At 36.7% G+C, this 17,683-nt stretch overlaps 1 protein-coding gene across 1 annotated transcript in view; it reads right to left on the minus strand.

The window, feature by feature from the left end:
- The window catches only part of LOC128873641 (ly6/PLAUR domain-containing protein 6-like), a 128,599-nt gene that overhangs the window by 29,423 nt on the left and 81,493 nt on the right, over positions 1-17,683 (minus strand). The window lies entirely within an intron of this gene.

The following is a 17,683-nucleotide window of genomic DNA, read 5'->3' on the forward strand; positions in this document are numbered from 1 at the left end:
TAGTCAACGGATATACGTATATAGAAATAAATTCAAGTAGAAACAATGAATAATGGTCAGACATGCAGTTAAATCACACTCAATCGCAGACATTCTCAGAAAGTCCTTATGGCTGATTTTCTAGGAAGCCAAGGTTTTTATATTTAAGTTTTATATTCTATATAATTTATGTATTTTTACACGTACAATCATACTTTGTAAGATTTTATTAACTGTATCGAACGTCCTACATTTACCCATGCTACTTTCTCACTCGGTAGATCACATCGTAGCAAACGATATTATAAGTTTTTGTCGCACTGAGGGTTAATATCGATTTTATAGCATCGATAACAGCTTTCGAAAATGTCTATTATCCCTGTCTCTCGATAGAAGAAAGTTTCATATTACAAGTATCTGTCCACCCAAAGGAAGCAGAAAACAGTTATTCTTTAATCGACGTGGCCATAGGAAAGTTTTAATAAGCACACGGAAAGTTTGGAACGTCGAAGCGAGTAAAACTCATCTAGTGTGTGACGTTCTTGTCTTCTTGGTATGATGGATGGCTTGTGAAGTAATTCAGAAAATCGCTCGAAAAGTTTATGGAACGTCTAACTACAGGAACAAATCATAAAACTGTTGCTGCAGGAGAGCGGTAACTTCTGCGTTGTCAAGAATGCGTTTACACGTAATGGTAGAAACTGCTTCAGCTATTCTGCCACAGTACAAAGTATTTCAAAAGATGTATATTTGAGCCCGATTATATATAAAAGTGCTACACGCGCAAGGATGAACCATGCTTTAAAACTCATATTTCACTTTTCATGTTTCATATTTCATATTTCATATTGAACATTTAAATCTAAGTTTGCTAAAGATTCATAAAGTAACAAACGAAAAATAAGTATAAATATTAAACATGATACAAAAGCGTATTTGGATCTAAAACTGAACAATGAAACGAGTAATTAAAATTCAACCTAATCCATCGCTAGCTGCACACAATAACCATTCATAATTAATGGTCTGAAACCAAGCGAGGTGCTTCTTCTTGACTTCTACTTGAAGTATACATATACACTGTTTAGTCACACAGTAAAGAAATGCAAATTAATGTTACTACGCAATAATAAACCAAAGAAAAGTTTGAATTTGTAAAATGATTTTATCCTTTTATAACAGAAATTCGCAATATTTTAATGTGACTATAAGAGTGTCGTAGGTGGTTATTTCTTCTACAATTCGTTGCTGCATTTCTTCGCCAGTGTAACCTAACTATGTCTTCTACTATACCGAGCAACGTATTTTCACATTTTCTACGAGTTACGAATCTTATGTAACATAGTTTCCTGTGTCACGTAACGTATTCTTCGCGTTATACAATGACCTACAGCACACATGGATACATGTACACGTACGTGGGTATTGGGATCTATACGTGTTTCGTGACTATTGTACTCTTTCACTCTCCCGTAACAATTTACTTCCCAAACATACGTGTTCCATAACAATTGCACTCTTCGGAAAAGCACCTAATGCAGTCATTTTTGCCATTAAGCGCGAACGTATTCTTGGCGAACGAGGGAGCAGTTCTAGCAACTCTGTGGCAACAGTTTTATGATTTGTTCGTTTTACTGGAACTTCCGCACACTTTCCGAATGGTTTCCTGATTAATTAGTTCGGAAACAAACCGTCGCACAAAGGGAAGGAAAATTACAAATATTAATAAGGGTGAATGGTGTTCGCTATGACATTTCGAACTTTAGCTGTGCCTATTGTAATTTTGTTGGTTAAATTGTATGGGTTTAAATTCTTAGGACGTTATGTAAAAATACGTCATTAATAAATATATATCCTTTTTACATTAACTTATCGTTGGATACAGTTTCAACGCTGACGTTTCAATTTTTGCTAATTGTATTAAATTCAAATTTCTTAGGATGAATACGCGAATGTTATATAAAAATATGTAATTTTAAAATATATATCCTGTTTACTTGGAAGCATGACGCAATTTCAGCGTTGACGTTTCAATTTTGGCTACTGTTGTTTAGGGTTTGAAAAGGTTAAAAAAATAACTGTTTTAAACTGTTATACAGGGTGAACCAAATGCATGTGACAAGTCATAACTCCTTGTCAGTGCCTTTATAGAAAAATGCCAAATGAAAAAATACGTATTCTTTTTGGCGCGGTTGTAAGATCTTTCATACCTAGTAGAACTGATTTAGAATCAGTAAATATAACGAAAAAAATTGCCTTCTGAGGTTTTCATCTATCGTAAGGCCTGTAAGATTGCGTAATCGTCACACGTGAAAATTGAAATACCATTAGCAATTTTGTAGATCAGTTCTCGTTTCTTTGTTATTGTTACACACTCACCCTGTTCATTGTTTATGGAGACATAATTTTTATATTTATTACCAATTTCACTCACTTTGGATTGGTACATTATCGTAAATGTTTCTTTTTAACTTACCTAATTCGATGTCAATTTTTGGATTATTTGATCGTCATGGACGTGTTAGTGAATCCATTGTATTCTTCATATAATCGTAGAATAAAATTCGCAATTTATTTATCACACGCGACCACGTACACCTATGGTTTATTCATTTTATTTGATGTCTCCCTTTTTTCCACACCTCCCGTCCTTTGTAATCTGTTCAACACTTTCCACTGTCTGAAAAAGCGCGCAATTTCGCTCGGACGGACGTCGGATTTAATTTTTACACCACCCATGTTCAGTTTCAAATCGTTCCCGGCACTCAACGCCCGGACAACGTGGAAACTGTTGGAAAAAAGTTGATATCTGGCATCACGTTGGAGGCCCTTTGCGCAACCTTGGAAACGCCCGGAGAGCAACGGCCCAGAAAAGCTGGCGCAAACTCGGAACGGGTTGCTCGATGCTTCATTGCTTCCCAATGGTCAGGGTAACTCAATTCTAAAACGTGCCTCTCGGCTTGTTCTCGGTGTACGGAACAGAACAGTCGTTAGATTTGCCCGGTTAAACGTTATTTCTATACCGCGGCCCGTTCGCTGGCCAGGGACAACTTCAAATCGACTGGACGGAATTTCGTTATTACAGCGATTCTGAAATGGGATTTTTCGGCGGCTATCGTCTTTCGGCATTTGTGAAAACGTTAAAGTTTATTGCACAGGCTTTTCCGAAAGGGGAACCAAAAACGGACGTTATCGAAAAATGGCGTGCACGTTGGCGAATCGATATTAATTGTCTATCTTATTGTTAGAGGCGATACAGTCGATGGAAATTCACCTTTTAGCACTTGGGTTGTTCCTCGCGAAATTGGACATTTTTTGGAACATCTCAAATTTTAACGAAATTTTCGTAAGTTCTAGTCTTCAGCGATATTTGAACGTACGCTAAACGATTTTTCGAATTTTTGAAAATCATCGAAAATTATTTCAGTTAAAAAATAAATGTGTTTAGTTTCTTTATGGCGAAACTATTAAAAAGATGGACAGATTTAAATTGCCTGAATGAAAATTAGTTCAAGTGAATGCCAACGTGTTGACCTTCAGATGACCTTGTAAGGCGTTATTCTTACAAAATCGTACTCCAAAAGTCAACATATTATATGTGTCTGAATAATGAAAATACCCCATCCCATTTTAAAAAGACCCAGTAACCGTGAAATCTCCGGAAATATTATTTCAATATAATTTTTTTTGGCGAATGTTTTCCTTAAACATTTTCTTCTATCACAAAAAACACGTGAAATATTTAAGACGCAAGAGTTACGTGGGACACTGTATATATTTATTGTATATACATATATGTATGTGTATAGAATATGTATATATGCCATTGTAATTTGTGCGAATGAACGCGTGCATCGTAATTCTTTAATTCAATTACGTTTATCGGACTCCAAAGAACCCTGTCGCGCGAAGAATACCTTTTTTATCGAAAGGAAAAAATTCATGACCGAGGAGGTTACAGCGTTGCGACGCGTGCCAGTCGTGTCGCGTGCGCAGATATTTCTGCGTTACATGCGGGAAATTTACGCCATTCGCGTTCGCCGATATTTACGAGAACCGCTCCGTGTCGTCTTGCTTTTCAATTTCATCTCGCGGAGTAACCGCGATTCCCTGCTCGCGCCGTGGGGAGATATCCGTTTTTCTGCGGGATTTATTGTTACAAGCACAGGATACGGGATAACCGGGGCTTGTTTGGAATTCAGATCGAGCACATTAATGTTTGCGCGACTTTGATTCGCATCCGATCGTTGCGATTGATTTACTAGCTGGTGAAACGTCTCAGCACTCTATTGCCATCTCCCTGGTAGAACGAAGATGCTTATGAATTGTTTCTAATTTAGGAATTTGTTTATAATACTATTCAGGAAGTTATTCAAATATTTTTGCATGAATTTTGTAAAATTTATTTATTGATTTATGTTAGGGTTATTTGTGAACATCAAATAAATCGTTTAACTTGAATAAATTTCTTCGATAGTCAAAGAGGGTACGAATATTTATGATACTGACTGTTTTGTGGTAATATATTTGAAGTTGCTTTTCATTTCATATAAATGATTTTGTTTCATAAGTTATTTGAAGACGTCATATATGTCGTTAAATTTAGATTTTCTTCAATAGTCATAGAGGAGAAGAAAAACAGTTCCAAATATTATTTTTAGTTATATGTATTTTTAATAGCTATGATAGAAACGCTATCCAGAGAATTATTTTATAAGATTGATATTTACACATCTGTTTATTACGGCAAAAATGTCGATGACCGAGAGTGGGATAGTAAAATGTTTCAGAGGTACAAATGACAATATTGTAACGGCTCGAGAGCTACTGTTTCGGTTAGTAGATTTCATTCAAATAATACAGCGATTTGGAATTGAACGACCCTCGGGCTAAGCGCACATTGAGTCCAGAGTGACAAAGCTTGACACAGCATTTTGTGTAAACGATGACAATTGCGCCAAATAACTGCTTCGCGTCGCTTCACATGGAACGGATGAGTTTTCACGAATTCGTAGCCAAAATTAATACAATTTAAAACGTCCTGTAATAAAGCGATTTATAGAAATCAAAAAGTATCGCTTTTATTGACAAATGTGAGGTATAAGATTCTCATAACAATTATAAATGTAAAATCTACATTAGTGAATATAGAAAATATGCTTCTAAGGTATTATAACTTAAATTACAAAAAGTAAATGGTAAAGGTTCCATTATCATTGTATATTGTCTCGCACTAATTATTATTTCATTAAATTGCTGTATATGTTCCTATATTTCATGTTTCCATACATTTTATTTGTATACTTTGAGATATTACAAAAGTATGAACGTTCGCACCGTAGGAAACAGAAAATATGCAATAGAAGTTTTTTTATTTCTATCTACAACAGCTTCCAAAGTTTCCCTCCATTAATAAAGTCCATATAAATATGTAATACTATTATAGTACATGCCAAGCACGTTGAGGTTTCGTGTGGAAGAAGTGTGCAACGATATATGCCTTCAAATGTGGAGAAAAAGAAAAACAGTTTGCATCAAGAATAAAGAATTTTTAGGATCAGCGTTTTGGAGACGTAGATTAAGATAGATTTAAAGTTAAAGTTTAGCGCGTTCCAGTTTCCGTTTTATTGCATATTGTATTGTTAGAAAGAGTTCTCTTTTTGCTAAACTTGTCAGTGACCCATGATCCTTACATAAATTCAGGGCTCAGTAGGGATCACCGTAACAGCACGTGTAGAATATGGTTACGGTAGGCGAACGTGCGAAGTAGAGAAACAGGCGGTTAAGACTGCAGATAAAAATAGTGGACATTGTAAGAATTTAAAGTTATGCCTGTAGCACGAACTTCTTGTTAAATTACTCAATTATCAGCACTCAACAAAAACGAACAGGTGAGTCGATAACTTGAATTGAAAATGCTTAAGGAACATGAATGCATGTAGTACTACCTACTCGAGGAATAAGAAACTGAGCATAAAAATGTTGAAGGTGGTGCACCTCTGACAGCACTGGAAATTAACGTGTCGTTAGAGATGCTCGACAGAAGAGCACTTGGAACATCAACGGAAGACATCAAAAAGAGGGTAGAAGGTAAAGCGATGGTAAAACGCATGTCACCGCAATGGGAATTGAATAGATCACGACAAGGAGCACAATCGACGATGTCAAGTGACGGAATAGAGACATCAAACCAAGGAGGAGACCGCATGACAAACGACTTTGGACTTTATGTAACAGAGTACAGAAGTTAACCCTTTATAGGTCACTGGTACTAGTTATTATCACTAAGGAAAAGACGGGAATTTTGTACTTTTAAGTTTCTATGCTCATACTTTGTTTTTACAAAAAGAAAAGTGAAAAGGAATGCCCAGGGAGTTCTGCCCTATAAAGGGTTAAGGGATGAGAGATATTTACGACGCACAGTGTGATATTTCAGCGATCTAGCGGAACAAAACTTATGTGGTCCAATATCTCAGCAAAAAACATTACAGCAAAGTCATATTCTCGGTCATTGCTCGAACAAATATTGTTAATAATTAATGCAACTATTGTCAGAAATTAATTTTTAGTTATTCCAGCTAACAGATATAACGATATGTAAAAATTTCTCACGATTACTGTGTTCGATGGATACTTATTCTGAACCGTGATTCTTATTAATATCGTTTGCGAGCAGTGACTACGTATCCGAATGAATATATGTAGAATAGGTATGATAACTGAGGAGACGCAATTAAGACTGCTTTAAGCTGTCTGTAGACTTAACGAGGAGCAGAGGAAGAGGATGTGTTTCATGAAGCTTAAGAGAAAAGCTGTTCAGTGGCTCCACTCAAAACCTCAGTGTCAGCATGTGGTAACGCCTGCGAAGACGTTGCCTGACGATCTGCGAGGTGTTTCTCGACGTTATTCGAATATGCGAGGGCTAAACGAGAGTTATCGGTGTACTTTAAAATTTATTACAACAATTATTACAATTTATTACAACACATTAAAGCAGTTTTCATTAAGTGTAACACGTTTCCCGACAATATTGGATAGACTCAGAAAAAACAGTCTTAGAAAGATTACGTCGAAATAATAATAAAGTTATTAACCTGCATATAAAGTAATTTTAATGACTTCAAAAAATTGCACAAACTAAAACGTAAAAAACGCACGAACTTTTAGTTCACCATAATATATGAACTTGGAACGTGACGTTTTGTAGTTAGCTTCTTCAAGGTTATAAACAACACATTGATCTAGCGGCAATGGAACGAAACGAAGTACAGCTAGTATCAACCATGAAGAACCAAAAGCCTCGAATATCGTAATCAACTCATAACAGGATTGGTACATAAATTTTCCACGAGGAGCAAAATATTCCCATGTTACGGTCGATGAATCGTTTCCCGACCAAGTCTATGACAAGGCTGACGTTCGGATATAGAATATCTATTAAAGTGTGCGAGGTAGTGCGGTAGCTTGTAAACGGAATTTCAGATCCAATTTAGAAGGACCAGTCACGTCTTCATAGATTCAAAAAGGAGGTTGGAATGTTGGGAATATCGGATCCCATTTAAAGGTAGTCACGCGCGATTCCGTAGATTCAAGATCGGAATCTTGGAAAATTGAGATCCAATTTCGAGGGAACCGTGCCACGATTTTATAGATTTAAAAAGAAATCTGAAAAGCGTTTGAGGACGTCGTTCTCGCAAGACGAGGTTTTTCATGGAGGCTGAAAAATACGAGAGCCAGAATTTCAGCTCTGTTGTTCACAGAGTAACTCATCCTCTTCAAGTAATATGCGCAAAAGCAAAAATGCATCGGTGCGTCAGACAGGGCGCCAGAGGCGTAGGGTTAATGATGTTATTTACTGTTGCTTTACCAGTGGATAACAAGCTAGGAGTTTGATGAGCTGATTTTTCACTCTCGAACAAACTAATTATTACTGCGTGCGGGTTTACATTCGTATAATGAGTCATTCTGCTTCGACGCAGATTGGAAATTATAATTGTTATCTTTAGCATATGAAACAAGAAATTACAGATAGGTTGTTGAGAAACCGAATGCACACGTTGGCATTCAATAGTAATTAAGATCTATCATCGTAGTATCACTAGAAAATTATTATTTCAATACAGTGATGCATTGTTTAGTACGAAGACAGAACAAAGTTAGTTATTTTAGTTATATTTTCTTATAGTTTCAAGAAGTAAAATTTTCGATAGAAAGATATACGTGTATGACAAAGTTTCGTATCAGTAAAGATAGATATAAACTTCACATTTTCCAGCAGGATTCAGTAAAAATCACCGAGAAAAATAAAAGTACCGCATCATTTCATTTCCTGCTTAATTCAAAAGACTTATTTTTTACTCTCTTACAAACACTTGTTGGACTTGCAATCTTTCCTCTCTATTATTCGTTAGTCGATTCCATCTCGTCGTTCCGGTCGTTCTCTCGTTTATACGTTTCGAGGTACATCGCCGTACTCGTAACGCGTGGAATTCCTTCCCTCAACAAATCCTGAAGCACCTGAATTGCACGTCCAATTAATAACAACAATGCGCCAGCGGACAATTACGCTAAAAATCCGTACGGAAACTAAAGTAAAATACCCAGTACTTGAACACCGCTAACAAATTGGACCAGTACTTGAACAATTTCGTTATACTGGTATTATTTGATAATATTTGCGACAAATATAAATAATCAATGTCTTCGTACCAAGCGTCATCCCACACAACAATTATTGTATGATTTAATTTAAATTAAACTCGTATACATTTTAAAATTCTGATTGCTTGTCATTTACCAAACCTTTATCCTTTATAATATACATTGTTCAAGTATTATTATTTGTTTAGCTTGTTCAGCTTCTAAAAAATATTAAATCCAGTTACTAGGCTCCTTTGTGTAACATGTTAACATTTATTTGCCAAAGTTGAAGTAAAAGATGATATATTTCGAAGTGTGTTCGAGTACTGGGTATGGTCCCTTCTACTATCTGCGAACGCGTAAAGTTTCGATTCGTCTGTATCTATAACGACGAAGTAAAATTCCGCGAACCTCTCTCGCTGAAATTTCCAGAGGCGCAGGCCTGCGTTCACTTAATTACTGTTTAATTGTTCGCCTTCAAAGTTTCATCTTCGTATCCGCACGCAATTAAGGGAAATTTTTTAATCCTCTTTATCCTGGGATAATTCGTCCAATTAATCCGCCGGCCACCGGGCCACGGCGATTCATTTTAATCTTCGTCACTAATTATTTTCTGACAGAACCGTCCGCCGTTGTATTTAGCCGAATCCAGCCAAGGGTTTCGACCACAGCCACGCCTTCAATTCCGTAGCGACCAAGTTCCTCGATAGCCCGACGATGTCGTTAAGATAACGACGAATTTATCCGCGCCAGAAAACTCCCATTTCCGTCGTTAAAGCGCTGAAATTCTGGCCCGGCCATATACCGCCAGACTGCGGTCCACCGTCTCGCAAACAGCACTTTAATGAATAACAGTATCGACACTTTCGTTGGCTCTCCAAACTTCGAAACTTCTAAAGTTCGTTAAATTAGGAAGGGTCCGGCAAGTTCAAAGTCCAGGAAGTTCCTTGAGCGAGTTCAGAGCCCGAGAAATTGCTTCTGATCTAATTTTCAAGCGACTACCGTTCTCACGAGGTAGGCCACGTGACAAGTTACGCGCCGATTTCCTCTTGACTTCGCGGATGGACAAAGATTTATCTCCCGGATCGTCTCTCGTATGCATAATAATTTACGAGATACTCGGCGATAAAACTCGCAATTAGCGGCTGGTTTAAGGGACCATATAATGGCTTAAAAAAAAGAGTTTCTTGTAGAAAAAAAACTGTACGATGAATTCTTTTCTTTCCATTATGTTTCATTGGGTATTTAGACGAACAAAAACCTGTCTCATAACGTCGTTAACATTATTCGATTTTACGAATGAGCACTGCCAAAAAATACCACTGATATAATTAAATGATTACAGTGTATTCTCAAAATAAAAAAAAAACAAAACATTTTCTTCAACTGAATACCTATGTGTACGAACGTAAGATTCTGTAGATACCTCACAAAACTGGATAATCACAGATATTTGAAAACAAATTTTGTATTTCACGAAATGATGTTTCTTATTTATCAACGAAAATAATGGGAAAGGATCAATTTAAAAAAATCAACTCCACACATACTGATGACGTTTTGAAGGCATGTACAATAGCTTAACTCCATTTCATCACGTGAAGGTTTAAAGCTCGATTAAGGGCTGAATAAATCCTTGATCTAAGTTATGCGCTTTCGTGGATGTGCGCTAAAGGATGACTGGAGACGTATTCGTGTAGTTATTGGTTGTCAGATGATAGCCTTCAGGGATCCTAAGTGTTAGAAAGGATGGTAGGCAATTCGATATCGCACTGCAAAAGAATGAGGTCGTGTTCCTAAAGCATCTGGCCACTGAATGGGAAAGGTAGAATGCCTTCTCGTAAGAGGAGTATGAGGAATCTCATGACAGTTACTCTAGAACCTTCGTGGCAAGACGTAAACTTTAACAAATAATAAGAACTAAAAAAATATTTTGTTGAGAACCCCTATAGCTGCCGCTCTAACAGTTCATTAATATTTATAATTATATTGATATTAATAATTATATTGATTGTTATCCCTCTGATGAGCTATTAGTACCCCTTGAGACCTTAACTTTAACATTAACACGTACCCCAAAATCTTCGAAAGTTTTAAATGGAAAATATACGCAATTTTTTTAATCAGTTGCTTATTTTCAAATTTGTATTTTAATTATTTCCTTATGTATCATCCCAGTAAATATGAAGCTATTTTCTCTATTTAAACTATCTTTGTATTATTATTTTTAATGTCTTAGATATAACTTTATTTTATATAAAAGTCTCATAAACAAAAATTCTTTGTCAGGTAATTCAAGAATATAGTGTATCAAAAATATTAAATTTAGAAGCTACCTGCCTCATCCCCTCTCTGTGTCGAAAATGGCTCGTAGAGTACACGGTTTGAAATATTGGTTCGTGCCCTTACTTCTCACTGTCTGCTAACAATATGATATATCGATAGAGTGGACCAAGTAAGTGTAACAAATCATAACTCCATTACTGGTGCTGTTAGAGGAAAATGTCAAATGAAGGAGACGAATGATTCAAAGAGTGGTGCTATATTTATAGCACCGCATTTTTTTTCGTAAATGCAACGGTATATGTATGTATTACTTTTTAAAATAGTAATGCATATCTTTTTTGCGTAGATTGAATCCTTTCCTCATTTTACGTGAATGTGGTAAGGTTAAATAATCAGTAAATACTAGTATCGAGGGAATCATTTGGCCTCGTTATAAAAGGTTTATACGTATATTTGCATTCTCTGCTACGTAATTGAAGCACATGTCGCGTAATTCTTTGCCTCATATCCTTTGGATATGCAACTCAAGAGTGACCGCAGGTACAATGCAAATTGCATTTTCTTCATACGCTACGGTCCTCCGTCTGTTACGTTTTTCAGTGTCTCTGCTACCAGTTTGATTAAACCGTTTTATAATGGCAGAAAATTCGTAGAGTGTGGAATAAATACGACTCGTAAATCTTTCGCAACATACACGCATCACGTGTCCGAGACGTATTTGACTTCCACCACACATGAAAGTTGTGCCAATGTTTCTTGGGTGTTTTAATCACTTTAAAGTTTTATTTAGAAATACTGAAGAGGAAAATAAAACTTAAAACAATTAAATTCTGCATGAAACCTGTTAAATAAACTTTTTCTATTTTCTCTTTTAATAGAAGGAAAATAAAAATGTGTTTCAAATTGATGACGAAAATGCACTATATTTTGAATTGCTTTTTCGGCCAGGTGAATGAAAACCTTCAAAAAGACATGTATTTTTGAAATATTTGCAGTGATGCAAATTTATTCAATTATATCTTTAACAAAGATCCCAGAAAACTGATTTTCTATTAATCTTTTGCGCTCAAGATTTCCTGATGTCAGTACAGTTTTGTCGAGTCTCACTCGATACAGGACAGCAAAGGGTTAATTCAACTGTTTTCCAAACAAAAAATTGTTGAATATATCTATGATTTTCACGCGCCCAAGATGGCTTCCTCTTGGCAATGTCCACCTAGAGAGTACATCCAAATGCAAGTAGAACCTAACAACAACCTTAACAACCTTCTTCCATACTAACGCAAATTTTAGACCTATTCATCGTGCCAAGACACTGCGGAACCAACGGCACTTCTTCGCTACCGTTCCCCGAAAAAAAAAATGAACTTCTCCAGGCTGAATAATACAAACGAGCCTATCCGGCCGTCGTAAAAAGCAGCCAGATAAAAAAGTCAAAAGCTTATCTCGCCAGGGACTTTTTTCTCATCCGCCTTTTCACTTTTTACCGCCGACGTAAAGCTGAAGACCCTGGCGAACGACGACTCGAGCGTCGGGGATCTCCCTAAACTTTCCATTTCGACGAGAAACACGCGGGAAAAGGCTGCCCCGTAGAATTACAGAGCATCGTCCGTCATGCTAGTCGGAACTTTCGTCGTTCGAGCAGCCCACGAAATTAACATTACGTACGCCCTCTGTCCCACGCGCCGTCGCTCCTCTGTCGCGCGATTAAACGGCACACGCAGGACTCGGTGCGCGTAAAGTCCGTGGAAGTAATGAAACGCCGGTTACAACCGGCGATAAAGGACGAAAGGTGGCCGGCGATTACGAATCCACTGGCGAAATTCAGTCGAATGAAAACGAAAAATGCCAATTAGAGTCATGTTCCTACTTACAGCTTACGTGGATGAAAGGATAACGCGGAGAAATGGCTAGTCTTGGCAGTTGTCGAAAAAAGTAATTCTTACAGGGCATCCATACGCTATAATTTGTTGTAGTCTATCTGGCATATAGTCTTATAGTCTATGTCTACTATACTTCACGTGTTATAGCATATATCCTAAAATCTGTATCCTATCGTCCATGTTCTGTATTTCGGATTCTATAGTACATACTATATTTATATTCTGTGGTCCATATTTTATAGTTTGTATCTTATAGTCTATATTCCATGCTTTATATGATATCGTCCGCATATTATAATCTATATATATCCCACAAACCAAAATTATTCGTTTATAAATTTCTCCACGAAATTAAATTTGTTCTGCTAATTTTTGTTTCTTGTATCCTTTGTGTTTATTTATACTGTATTTATTTTGGCATAGTAAGTGTTCGTTACAAAGAAAAAGAAACAAGTATTCTCAAACTAGAGGCATAGTTAGTCGTTAACATAATCACTAAACAAATATGCAGATGACGAAGACAAAGACACCGCATTAATAATTGCAATATATGCATGAATATACTTATGAAGCTGATTATATCAAGTAGCGGTGGAGGACGGAATACTTGAACGAGTTTAATGCACATGAAGGGAAGACAATGTTATCGCTGAAACTAATTAGCTGCAAGTTACAATGCACGCTTCCCTTTTACGGAACACACTCCTAAAGTGAAACATCGTTAATAGCAAGAAAACGGAGCTAAAAGTTCCTACAACTATCGAGAATCGTGCAATTATCGAGACAACCAATCCAATATAGAGCAACACCGTTCTATCCACCTATCCTTCCTAGCTTGCTGCTACCTGTTCCTTTCATCTTCTACTTTACTCGTGCCAAATGACTATTCGCCCCTTATTAGTATTGGCTTGTGTAATTATTGGATTTTACGTTTATTTTATGTTTAAGGGAGTTGATTTGAAATCTTCATTAAGTAACACCTTAAAAAGATTTTAATGTCCCTTTAATGTTCACAACTGCGTCAATTAACGGTAGATTTATAAAAGGTAGATTCTATGTATATAACATTAGGTAAGTTCTATATAAAATTATCAGTATTTAATATTCTTACGGCAAAACGCGAATGAAATTGTTATATAACCTAATACAATGCAGGTAGTGAGGTTCTCATGCAAGTATCCAGACTCGTCCAATTATTAAGGAACCAATTCAATTAAAGGGATTAACATTTACACGTGCATTTGTACTAGCTATGATCACTGCTACCTGTTCAATTTACCTCGGTCTTCACTCGTTGTTAAGTGACCATACCTTCCACTTATCAGCAATGCAAGCAATACGGACCTACTCAAATACCATGACTCGAAAAGAAGCTTGGAATCTGTTAACCATACCAATCGAGATATGTTTTTAAATTGTTGTCTATCTCGTGTAAAATATGTTGAAAATATTATTTATTACCGCTTATGCATTCAAAGGTTAAGATTTAAGAATTTATGAGGAGAAATATTTAATTTAGTGGAAAAACCAGTTGAAGCAAGGAATGGTTAGGTAGAGTCCTTTTATATAAACGTGGAAATCGAATATGGTTTTATCGTTGTTTAGCGAGACTGAACGGATGAGAAAGCCGAGTTATTTGAATTTTTTATTATTAAAATTGTTACTCGAGTGTACACCCATGCGGCTAATATCGAAGAAATGACAACTGAGAGCACCAGAAGAATTTCTAAGGACGTTTTTCATCCTCGCGAGGCACGAGGACGCAGCAATTTGTCTCTATTTTATTTACCAATAACTTATTTAACTAAAAAAAGCAGCTAGGATTAAGATTTGTAACAACCTGTACCATATAATTTATTTAATTAAAGCAGCTAGGATTAGGATTTGTAACAACCTGTACCATAGTAAGAATGAAAAAGAAAGAATTTCTTAATTGCTTGCTCAGATGGCATTTCTTTATTATTAGCTACAGAGGGTACACTAAAGTGAGGACTTTAATAAAAAAGAATTCAAGCATTTCGGATTTCTCAGCTGTCTGGATCCAGTAAACAATAATAAACACACAGAGAAATGAAAAACACGACACGAGAAAAGGAAACAAATCATACCAAATCTCGATTTCAGTTTTATTTTTCGTTCCTGTGATTTTTTGAACGTTCCAAAGTAATCGATACTGTGATTATCTGAGACCTCAACCTTGAAAGGAAAAGAACAAAGTTTTAAAGAATGTTTAAAATTGAAGAAGTTACAGCAAAAACATGCTAGCTATATACGTTTAATGTACTTATCACTTCTAGATTAAAAAGTACAATATTAAATATTAATTCATATACATTTCTGGGTGTACAGTTTTACGCGTTCGTGAAATAACTTTCTGCCATGATGTTTATACTCGCTCGCAATTACGTAATAGAAACACGATACAAATAACAATTTGTCGCGAGCATGGGACTTCTCGTAGCCACAAAACGCAGCTGCGATTATGAAATCCGAGCAAATGTACAGGTCCCACAGGCACGGCGCATACGTGTACGCACCGCTCTCATATATTTACTATTTCTCCAGATTTTTGCCGCCCATTTCCATAGATATAAAGCGCTCGTAAATAAGCTACTTACGTGGACACGGAATTCGTGTCGCGTCTGTATGGAATACACATGGTTTTTTCATTGGTGCAATATTTCCTGAGATATATTTACTTGACGGCCGGGAGCGTGTAGCACGAACGTAATCCGTTTACGCTTATCGTCGTAGGACAATTTTTGATGCTCCATTCGTTCGACGTCGCAAAAAGTGGCGTCGGAAGTGCGCGTTGTAAATTCACTGGAAAATTCATTACGCTATTTTAATTTCCGTATATTTCGGCTCGAAAAACGAACGCATCTATGCGAGCGCGCGGTATCCAGGAAAATGGAAATGTGTAATTAGTTTTTCTTTTTTTTTTTTTTGTCACGGGCAGAAAGCATGGTTACGCGATCCCCGATGGCGCTATAGTACACACGGCTTTTTCATCGGTGTAATATTTTCTAAAGCATATTATTTTCTTGCGACTGCGTGGCCCACGTAATGGACCCGGCCCCATTCGTGCTTCATTTTCGCGTAACATTGTAGACTGAATTTCAGCAACACGCTCGATGTGGACAAAAGGAATTCGAAAAGAGTGCGTCGTGAATTCGCGAAAACGTTAATTACTCCACGCCAACCGTTCAAAAGACGCATTTACGCGGGAACATTATTATCCAGTAGAATGCAAATGGGCAGCAGGAGTTTCTTTCTCTTTCTCGCTGGCGCGAGAACGCATTTGCTCTCGTTACCGTCAGTCCGCAAGCGGAAAAAAGTGAACGCGGCCAGACGCGTGTCGTTTGCGGAACCGGCGGCATTCCCGTTTTCCATTTCTTGGCAACGATTCGCGGTCGAGAGGAAAAAAATTAATAGCGTCCGGAAATTAGTTGCGGAACGCATTAAACCCGCGTGCAGTTCGAACGAACGATCGTCGAGAAATTATATTGGCAGCCATTATAGTCAGAAATGCTTTGGACGTTAAGAAAAAGTTTTTGCGGAACATGCATATTTTGTTCGATTTATGTAACGTGTGTAATTCGAATAACTTGTATAATATGTATGCAATATTTCTTGAAGAAATTTTATAATAATTCGTATGATTTGCATGATACTTATAAATTGTATTGTTTGTATAGTATTTATTAATTACATAATTTGTATGAACTGTACCATATCGCATGAAGGAACGAAGTGTTTAACAAAATATTTGAACAAAAGGTATTTGAATCAAATGGGCAAATGAAACTTTATACAATTTTACTCATAATAACTCATATAGAAATCATTTTGCTTATTAATGACGCTTCGTGAAAAAGTTCTTGTAAGTAGTCTGGCAGAGCATAAAAAGTTGAACAATGTTTATATTTCCAGCTTCGCTCTAGCTGTCCTATTACAAAGTTATCTGGAATAAATGAAAAAAACATACGTACAAACTTTAAGAGCTGATTCCACCCCTTCAGAGTTAATTCTCGTATGAAGTAAAAATTGTTTTTCGTGTCATCTACATGCACGGGAAGCATCATTGAAATCAGAACTTTCGTGTCGTGAAATTCCCTCATGTGAATCGCATTAGTTGTCATTAAACGCAAGTAAATCCATAGAACTATTTCACCATTAGGGAATTGAAAGAAGTTAATACATTATTTACTGTTGAGAGAGTATCAATGCATACAGCAAGCATTATGTATGTGTCATTTGTTTCTTCTGTCTTCACTTGTTTCTGTGAAGCTCTTGTGTGTAACCGCTATATCACGTTGTACTATTATAACTACAATAAACCTTTATAGTGTTTTCACCTTAAAAGCTGCATCTCATTATCAGCCTGTTATTCTTATCTCTTCCTCACTTACTGGTTTCTAACATTTACTACAAGAGTGTAGATGTTAGAAGCTTGTAGTGGTTCATGCTTGCGGCTGAATTCATCAAATTGCCTCAAATTAATCTCTGGAGTCCCCCCAGCTGGAGCTCGAGCCCCTAAAGTCCCTAGTCCTTTAATTCAACCCCGTTGCCCCATATTATCTCGAATGGTGGTGCCCGTATTCCTTAGCTGAGCATTTTTTACGTACAGTGATATTTCATCGTTCGCTGCGCCTTGAGCAACGGATAAAGTGTAAATGATTACCCGTTGTTGGTATTAAAGGGCTTGTTGGATGGTTTCGTTCTTTTTAAGGTATCATAATTTCGCTTACGCAATACCTGCATCGCTGCTTAATCCAATTGCTGCCAACAGCGAGTGTAGTTGTGGTTGGCAAGGTATTCGCGAATACCAAACTCGTTGCATTTTAAATGTACTCTAATGGAAAAAGTTTAGCATTGGCAAGCTGTTTTCGAGT

The sequence above is a fragment of the Hylaeus volcanicus genome, chromosome 3 (genome assembly GCF_026283585.1).
Source record: "Hylaeus volcanicus isolate JK05 chromosome 3, UHH_iyHylVolc1.0_haploid, whole genome shotgun sequence".
NCBI classification, from domain to species: Eukaryota; Metazoa; Arthropoda; class Insecta; order Hymenoptera; family Colletidae; genus Hylaeus; species Hylaeus volcanicus.